This window comes from Coenobita brevimanus, chromosome 115 (genome assembly GCF_032717465.1).
Source record: "Coenobita brevimanus isolate Jiangsu-jjx chromosome 115, ASM3271746v2, whole genome shotgun sequence".
NCBI lineage: Eukaryota > Metazoa > Arthropoda > Malacostraca > Decapoda > Coenobitidae > Coenobita > Coenobita brevimanus.
Genome location: NC_137068.1, coordinates 10,906,549 through 10,916,548, shown reverse-complemented (window position 1 = coordinate 10,916,548; position 10,000 = coordinate 10,906,549).

The following is a 10,000-nucleotide window of genomic DNA, read 5'->3' as shown; positions in this document are numbered from 1 at the left end:
CATTACCCCCTACACAGCGAAAAGTATCCCGTGAGATAAATATATTCATGAAGACACAGCAAAAATATACCAAGAGGGTACATCACTGGATTACAGTTGTTAGGTAAATCTTCATGTCATAGTAATGATAAATTGTTTTTCTGTTCATTTTATTTACTGTATTATCTGTTGTCTGTTAACCCTCACATGGTTAAAGCAAGTCTTGTATTCTGTTGATGCTCACGCCAGACGATCTTATTCATGGGAGAGTGAGTCTTAGCAGCAAGAGGGTGTTAGTTTTGTTTTGATCTTTTTGGTAGTTATTTTCAAGTGATTTTTCATCCATTCTGTTTGTTGGTACATTTCTTCAGTTATTTTTTTCTCCTTTGGTTTCTCCTTCCATTACATATTTCCGCATCACCCCTCCTCTGTTTTGTTCGCCTTTCCATATCTGCCTCTGTTATTGAAATTCTTCACTCTCCTTTTCCATATCTTCTTGTCAGTCATTCACGCACACATGTTATACTTCATTTTTCATCACATTTATTCCCTCCCTTCCTCTCCACCCTTCTCCCTTTCTCTCATTTTCACACCTTTTCTCATTTTTCCCCCTCCCCCTCGCTCTTCTGTCTCACTTCCCCCCCCTTCGCTCTTCTGTCTTCCCCCCCCCCTTTTTTTTATCAGTCTTTCTCATCCTCTCTCCGTCCAACTCGTTTATTAAGTTTCTCTTCAGCATTTATAGTCTTTAATTTTATTTTCCTCAGTCATCATACCCTCGTCTTTTCCATTATTCTTTTCATGTGTTTGTTTCCATTTTTTTTTATTTATTTTTTTTACTGTTTCATCCTTCCATAATCTTTAATTCCTATACTATTCATTTTCATATTTAATTCTGAATTTCTGCTTAAGCGTCTTTTTCATCCTCCCATCCTCTCTTTTATTTCGCTTTCTCTTACTTCCTTACTTTCCTCTGTCACACCACCACATCTCTCTCTCTCTCTCTCTCTCTCTCTCTCTCTCTCTCTCTCTCTCAAAATACCACCGTTTTCCACATCAACAAACAAATGTTATTTTTATCTTACCGGAAGGAATGGTCGGTAGAAGAGAATTTTTCATATCACTTTGTACATTTTCATACTTTCTAGTACATTCTTTACCACTTCAGTATGATGATGCCTTTTACCGTCTTACTCATTCTTACGCATGGTTTAATATTTTCTCTGACACCCCATTATCTGTACATTTTTCTCTCCGTCTCCATCCATCTGTTTCTCTCTCTCTCTCTCTCTCTCTCTCTCTCTCTCCCCCCCCCCCCATCTGCATGTTCTTTTACTCGACAACAAACCATCTACCTTTTCTCCTCTCCCTCCATTTTCCCTCCTTGCTCTTAGTTGAGTCATTTGCTCCCTCATTCCTGTCCACTTACTCTTGTTTCCTTTGTTCTTTCCTTTTTCTGTCTTATTCCTGTTCTCTTTCATGTCATTCCCTTCTCATCCATTCCCCTTTAACCATTTTTCTCCCTTTCTCTCCCCCCATTCTCTTCCCTTCTCTCCCAAATCCTATTCCTTACATCTTTCTTCTCTGTGTCCACCTTCATTCCCTTTTTTACTTTATCCGTCCTTGTCTCATCTTTCCTACTCATTCATCCCGTATCCATCCCCGTCTTTTAGTTCTCTTTCCTTCACTTCATTCCTCTTTTTCTCCTTTAGTTTTCTTCCTTCCCTCTCCGTCTGTGTCTCCTCCCTCATTCCCTTTTTCCTATCATTACCCTTTGTTTTCTCTCCTTCTTCCTCGCACTCCACTTCTTCCTCTGTTTTCCTCTTCTCTTCCTCCAGTCTCTATTTTCCATTTATAATTTCTTCTCACTTCTCTCCCGTCTTTCTCACCGTTTGCTTCTTCATTCATACCACTTTCCCTTTCGTCACTTCTCCCTCTGTTAAACCTCTCCATCTCCACCATTCCTCCCCATTCTCTCCTTCTACCTCATTTTTCCCCCTCCCTCCCTCCCTCCCTCTATATTTTCCAACCCATGCCTCTCACACAACTCCCCTAAAAACTCTCACATCAAAGTCCAACCCAGCCCAGCGTTACTCAGGTAAAGAACTACCGGTATATATTTACCTGCCCAAACTTACCCAGGTGAGTACTAGGGTCCCTCCACGCTCTCAGGTAGGGAACCCGAATTTTATATTCCTTAATGGAAGGTGGACTTTTTTTTTTACGCGTGATTTGGGGGACTTTTTCCCTGATTGAAATTACATAGAGAGATTATTATTATTATTTTGTTTTAACGTTTCCTTTACGCCATATGTTGATGACTTTCTGCTTCACATACTTTTTCTTTTTTCCTTCTTCTTTACTGAACTATTTCATTTTTTTTTTTTTTTTACTTTTCCTTATAGAGTGTTTTCTTAACAGCTCGCCATTTTTCGTTACCTCAGTATTTTCGGTAATTTTTGCATACATATCCTTTTACTTTTTCTTTTCTCTCTGCTTCTCTGTACATTTTAATGCCTTTGCCTTCAGTCTGTGTGTATTAATTTTTGTTTAATCTCATTCCTTCGTTAATTTCTCGCCATTTTAATTTTCCAATATTTATTTCCTATCGTTCTGTCTGTCTTTAGTCATCAGTCTCTGCCTATCAATCCATCTATCTGTCTATATTCTATCTGTGTCTGTCTGTCTCTGTCTACACACACACACACACACACACACACACACACACACACTGAATTTTCTTCCCTTATTTGTACCTTACCTCATTGAATTTCCATTTTTATTAACTACGCGTTTTCACCCTACGATGGAGATTGTAATGTGTGAAAATTCTCTCTCTCTCTCTCTCTCTCTCTCTGAAATTGCCACACATTACCGTGATCGAAGGACATTTGGGTTTGACACGAACCGCAATATGATTGATATCCATATAATATCACTTGACAACTTAATTTGGTCTCACTTTCTCAATATCTTTTGTGTGTGTGTGTGTGTGTGTGTGTGTGTGTGTGTGTGTGTGTGTGTGTGTTTTCGCCATTTCTCTGCACGATATTTATTTTTGTAGCATGTGCATGTATGGCTGTCTTTGCCTCTGCCTCACAGTATCTCTCTCATACTCTTTCTACTGGTATCAGTCTGTCTATTGGCAGTATAATCTCGTACAGCCTACTGTGCCAGCCGTATCATTCTTTCATGTCTCACTCTTTCCCTTTTTCTCACTCACACCATTGATGTATATTTTGTATAGATAGACTTGTCTGTCTATCTGTTTATGTCAGTTTATCTGTTTGTCATAAGATGTGACTCGTAATACTGTGATGTATTCCTAGAATAATTCTTAAACATACTCTCCTCGTACTTTCTGTCTTTGTGTGTGTATTTGTATGTATCCATGCATGTATGTGTATATGTATGTTTGTATGTGTGTATGTACAGTATGTATGTTTGTATATGTATGTAAGTAGGTATTTATCCATATCTGCCTGTCCAGCTGTCTGTCTGTCTGTCTCTCCTTTGTACCAATTCCCACTTTCTTTCGCCGTTCTCTCTCATTCTTCCACGCTTCATCAAACTTCCTCTCATCTTTATCTCCGTGGGTCGTTTCTCTTTCCCTTTCTATCTCTTCTTTCTCTTTCTTGCTCTGTAGTCTGTCTTTTCTTTTCATTCCGTTTCTCTCTAGTAACGTTTTCATTCTTTTGTTCATATTTCTGCAATTTTCGTATTCTTCATTTCTCTCTCTCTCTCTCTCTCTCTCTCTCTCTCTCTCTCTCTCTCTCGTGCCCGAGGCGGACTTGTAGTTGGGGAGAGAGAGAAAGGGAGGGGAGTTAAATGGAAACTGGTAATAATGTGCAATGGTGAAGGAGGGATATAGTTTTAATGGGTTAAGCGAAAATTAATATAAATATAGAAGTAAAGTAGATGGGAGGAAAGATAAAGGTATAAGTAAACAATCATCAAGACTAGAGAAATACTGTCGAAGGTAAGGAAATCCAGAGACGAATAACACCAGTGGAGGAAAAGATAAAGGCAAAGAAGCAATTGAAACGAAATCGATTTAATTTTAAAAAATGAAATTAGGGAAGTAAGGGAAATAATATAAACATAGTAAATGTCAGGAAAGATATGGGAAAAAAATTAGTAGTTTTTGTGATAACGATTATATTTACCTGTTTTATCTTTCATCCTTTATTGGGTCACCAGTGGTATTAGGTCAGCACTAAACACCAGGCAACCCTCGGATGTAAACCCTTATGGGACACATCCAGGTGCAGAACCATGGTTCCCTAGACCACCAGGCGTCTGATTGGGTTATATGGTTACCACCCAACGTATTAATTGGTTTCCTGGGATAAAAGAAGCCATATGGGTTGTCACTTACTGTAGCGTCAAGTGAGAGGATTGCGGACACCCTTACCTGTATCTACAGATCACTATAATTAAATATTTAAAAATTCTTGTAAAGAGAAACTGAGGGAGTGTTTAAGAAAAAAGAACGTATATTAAACTTAAAGACATGATATAAACAGCACGAAAGTAAGAGAGTAAAAGTAAGACTGTATTACACTGACTTTACATTTGCAAGGAATGGTGTGCTAGAGTAACATTAAAAAGATATAACGCTGGAGTCCAAGTTAGACATAAAAGTTGCCTCATAACAAAGTAAATCATCAACGGGATACGGAAAAAATATTGTTTTTAATAAAAATGAACTCATCATAGCACAGAAAGGACTGAGAAAATGACCATTAAATAAAACAGGCACAGGAGGAGGAGGATTTCCAGAGCCTTAAAGTCTGGTTCCCTTCTTAATAAGCTGATGAAGTGGAAGCTGCGGCCGTGGAATATTTAATGTGTGTGTGTGTGTGTGTGTGTGTGTGTGTGTGTGTGTGTGTGTGTGTTATCACAAAGACCAGATTGATGTCCTTTGTACCTAATGTTGTGGTCAGTTTCTTTGCTGTGACAAAGAAGCTGCCACTCCGACAGGGCAGACGGTTTCCTAAACGGTGAACAAAGGCACTTGTGTCCATTTATCCATCTGTGTATGTGTTTGTGTTTGGAAATGTCGCGAGTTGTGTGAGGGTTAAATAAAGCATCTGTGTTTGTGTTTGGAAATGTCGCGAGCGGTGTGGGGGTTTAATATGACATCGATGTTTGTGTTTGGAAATATCGCGATATGTGTGGGGGTTAAATAAAACATGTGTATGTATTTGTGTTTGGAAATGTCGCGAGCTGTGTGGGGGTTAAATCAAACGAGGTTAATGAAAGGTGTGGCTTGGTAATTATGGCTGAGTTATCTTGTCATTAGGGTGGAATAGTGGCTGAGAAGGTCATTAGCAGTGATTGTGGTTCCTGCCCATAACTACCTTAACTCCAGACCAAAAGTGAGCTGATTGTATATACAGGATGGAAAAAACTTGTTACACTTGTTTAAATGAGTTTTGGGTTGGAGGGAGGAGGCTTGTGGTAAGGAGAGGTGGAAGAGTTTGGAGGGGTTGAGGGAGAGGTGGAGGGGTTATGGTTGTTGTGGTTGTGGTGGAGAGGGATGGAAAATATTTGCAAATGAAGCAAACATTCAGTGACAGAGTTTGAGAAATTCTTGAGTGACGTTTGTTGATGGGAGAGATGAGCTTTTGAGTTCCCCACACGTGTACACGAATCTGTACACACACACACACACACACAGAGGCTTGGTGTGTTGGCTGGCAAATGAGGGCACACTGGGGCTCATCAGGTAAGCATAGAGGATGTAATATAGTCCACACACACGCCTCTTATTCACTTAGCATATTGGCATCACAGACGAAATTCACTCTGAATAATTATACCATTTGGATGTTGGGGATTGAGAGCGAGGGATAAATGGAAATAGACTGAGCGATTGATATATAGATGGAGAGAGAAGTGTAGTATATTCTAAACATGATCTGTTCACTAAGCATACTGGCATCATTTCAGTAATTCACTCTATGGGAATAACTACAGATTTTGTATAAGAGAGAGAGAGAGAGAGAGAGAGCGAGAGAGAGAGAGAATAATGGACCTGAGAATGAGTTCTTGAAAGTGAGGAAGACAAAGAGAGACGAGGAGAGGGGGAATGGATGGAATAGGTGCGGTGGTTTGGTGAGAAAATGGAACCTTTAGGACCTGAGAAAGAGAGAGAGAGAGAGAGAGAGAGAGAGAGAGAGAGAGAGCGTTATGGAAGGGTACAGAATAAATGAATGAAGTAATGAGGGAGGGAGGAAAGAGTTGAAGGAGAGAGACAGCGAGGGGAGAAGATGATAGCTTGGAACGCCTGCCATCCACTCACATGACGTAGTGCTAGTTTTAGATGACTGTGCTGGGTGACGTAACAAATGGTTCCCGTACCTCATGAAGCACTTAACATGTAACGTGATGACCATATAGCTAACCATTGGACTCCTGGTGGTGTAGTGGGTTAAGACGCTTCAGTCAGATATGGCCCGTATGGGTATAAAGTCAAGGGGTAGTAGGGGTTAATTGCCGACATAATGCCACTCAGGGATGACTGACTGGTCATTTTGGTCTTAATTATCTGGACTGCCTTGCCTCAGGTCCCTACGCTCTTGAAGGGACAATACAGTGTAAAGTAATAAAAATGCGATAAAGGATAAGTGAGAGAGAGAGAAGGAAGGAAGGAAGGATGGAAGGCAGGTGAGAGACTAATAGAGATCTGGACAGGTATTAATGACACAATCCATGGACTCCACACTGACACCCCCTTTCCATCACCCTTCCGCCTTACCCTCCCGTTTCTCATATTCAAAACTGATGATATGGCTCCCCATCCAAGACTGTACCACCTGGCTCTTGGCACTAATTACACTGCATTATTTGAGGGTTTTATTTCGTGTGATTGTATACGTTGCTTGTACATAATATAGACTTTTATTACGGTTTGTGTGTGTGTGTGTGTGTGTGTGTGTGTGTGTGTGTGTGTGTGTGTGTGCCGTCCATACAGGGTTGTGTTGTGTCGGTAAATGCCCAGATATCTTTCCACTGTGAATACAACTGTGTAAATATTGCTACACACTACACCACCACCACCATCTTAGAGTACACTTGGATGGACACAACTTTCCCATCACACGCTACAATATCCACCCCCCCTCTCTTCTCTCTCTCTCTCTCTCTCTCTCTCTGCATTCCCACTCACATTTATCTTCTTCCTCCTCCCTCCTTCCTCCGTTGCTTCCTCCTCTGCTCATCTGTGTCAAATCTTTATCACATATACTTTTCCATCTTTTTCCTTTCCTCTTCACATTTATCTTCACTTCTTTCTGCTCCTGCTTTCAGTCTCCTTCCCTCAGCACTTTTCAACAGCCTTCTTGCTGTCTCTATCGCTTCCTCTCACCATCATTCCTGTCAGTCCAGCATCGCTTTTTCAAGGTCTAACAATAGTTCACGCCACACGCTGTTATTTTTACTTTGGCACAGTATATCCTGATTTAAGAGGTGTAAGTGCCCGAGGCCAGGCCACCTTAGCCCAGTACATTAAGGAGAGAGAACCACCCTACTTCCATAAATACCATTAGGTGGACGAAAAAACAAACTCTAGTCTTCTTGGGTATGGAATATTGAACCTCCATGACCGTCACTGATTGGTACGTTCCAACCACTAGACCACCAGGCACTTTAAAGATATGAAAAGCCTGGGTATTTAGTGAATAAGGGAAAAGCTGTAAATAAACGGTTGAGTAGAAATGTGTGAGACAGTAGATGGGGAGAGCAAAGAAAAGGTGGATATACTGAGAGAGAGAGAGAGAGAGAGAGAGAGAGAGAGAGAGAGAGAGAGAGAGAGAGAGAGAGAGGGAGGGAGAGAGACTCCTTTTCCCTGTTGCCGTACCTGTTCCTGTTTCTGTCACTGCCCTTGTCTGTGTTTTGGTTTATCCCTGTCTGTCTGTCTGTCTGCCCTGTCCCTTTCTCTGTTTATGTGTTTACTTGTTTCATATCAGTTTCTCGCACTGTCCGCTCCTGTTTGTCTCCAGCCCCTGTCCGTGTTTCTTGTCAATATATTTATTTTTTCATTTACATATTTTCAGATGTACGCTTTTGCTGATGGTCAGTGTGACTTGTTGAGCCTCTAGTGCAAAAAAGTTATTTGGTAAAGGAAGAAAACGGCTCTGACTCCCGTGTGACAACAAGGTAGGTAAGTACTGAGGTTTTTGTTGCTTCCTTAGCTTGAGCAGTCAGTGTTAAGCTAAATATGATCATTTGGCGTTAATCCAAATGAGGTATAAATATGATATCCACGTGTTAAGGTGTTAATGTATAGTGTTTGTAAGTGGTTCAGTGCGGTGGGTGTTTGTTAACAGGAGTATAATGGTGTGAAGTTTGCCACACGTCCTCGGCCACATCACCTGACCTGGATATTTACTGACATAGTACAGTTGACATGTACTATTTGCCTTAACACTGGAGGCTGTACATTTTTAGTAGTTTTTTTTTTTTTTTTTTTTTCAATCCACACTTTGTATTCAGTTTCGGGCGACATTTTGAACAGGTGTTAGATACAGCGTTAATTAACCTTTTCACTACTACAGGTGCCTCCTAGGGTTGAATAATGGCGTCAGGTAATGGCTGGATTACAGTGAAAAATACGTCAGTGGATTTAAGGGGTTAATGGGACACACTCTGGCAATACACTAAACACTGACCAACAGAAGGATTAGAGAGAGAGAGAGAGAGAGAGAATTTTTCGATTCTTTCTCCGTATCAATTTATTCCTCGATGTCATCTCGGAATCACTATAATTTTTGTGTACATTTTTTCTCTATTTATGGGACGATAAATTTCACTGTGGGTGATAAGCGTTACCTGTGGATGCCTATATGAGAGAGAGAGAGAGAGAGAGAGAGAGAGGGAGAGAGAGAGAGAGAGAGAGAGAGAGAGAATTTGGCTAGTTTTTCTCCGTAGCATTTTTTCCCCTGAGGTCATCTCAGAATCACTTATCGTATTATTATATATTGTTTTGCACATTTTTCTCAAATATTTATGGGACAAATTTCTCTGTGGGTGATAAGCGTTACCTGTGGATTTCTATGAGAGAGAGAGAGAGAGAGAGAGAGAGAGAGAGAGAGAGAGAGAGAGAGAGAGAGAGAATTTAAGAACTACATGAAACAGGAGGAGGGAGGGATTGCCACAGGGAGGAAAGGATAATGAAGGAAAGTGGGAGGAAGGAGATAGAGAGAGGGAGAAGGAGAATGAAGGAAGAGGGGGAGGGGAGATAAGCAGAGAAAAATGAGAGGGAGGAATGAAGGAAGAGGGAGGACACAGAGTTTCAAACGTAGATGTTGAAGGGAAAGAGAGTGAGTAAATAAGGAAGAAGAAGCGAGAGAGGAGGAAAATAGGAAGCATTTGATGGACAGAAAATTGAAAGAGAGCGAGGAAAGGTGGCTTGAAAGATGCAGAAGGTAAAGAATGTAAGAAAGGAAGAGGAAAAGGAGGAGAAAGAAGAAGAAAAGTAGTAGTAATGGAGAGAAAAGCAATAAAATAGAACGAAAGGAAAGAGAAAGAAGGGAAGCGAAGGAAGAAGAGGCTGAGAGAGATGTGGAAAAGGTACGAGAAAGGAGAAAGAGAAGGAAGGAATACAAATACAGAGAAGAGTAATAGGGAAGAGGACAAGGAGAAGATAACGAAGAAGAATTGGAAGAAAGAGGGGCGAGAGAGATGTAACAGAGGGAAAGCTCGTGCAACAGTAACGAGAGAGAGAGAGAGAGAGAGAGAGAGAGAGAGTCTAATAGACCTGAGGATGAATTCTTGGAAATAAGAGACAGATGAAGGGCTGGAAAATGGATGGATGAGAGGGTCGTAGAGAAGAGAAAATGGGATTTCAGAGAGAGAGAGAGAGACCGGTAATGGAAGGGTGTTGAATAAATGAATGAAAGAATGAGGGAGGGAGGAAAGAGTGGAGGGAGGAGGGAGTTCGAAAGGAACCTTGAGACAATGGTAGGTGAGGGCGCCTGCCATCCACTCACTCGATGTCGTGCTAGCTTTAGATGAGTGT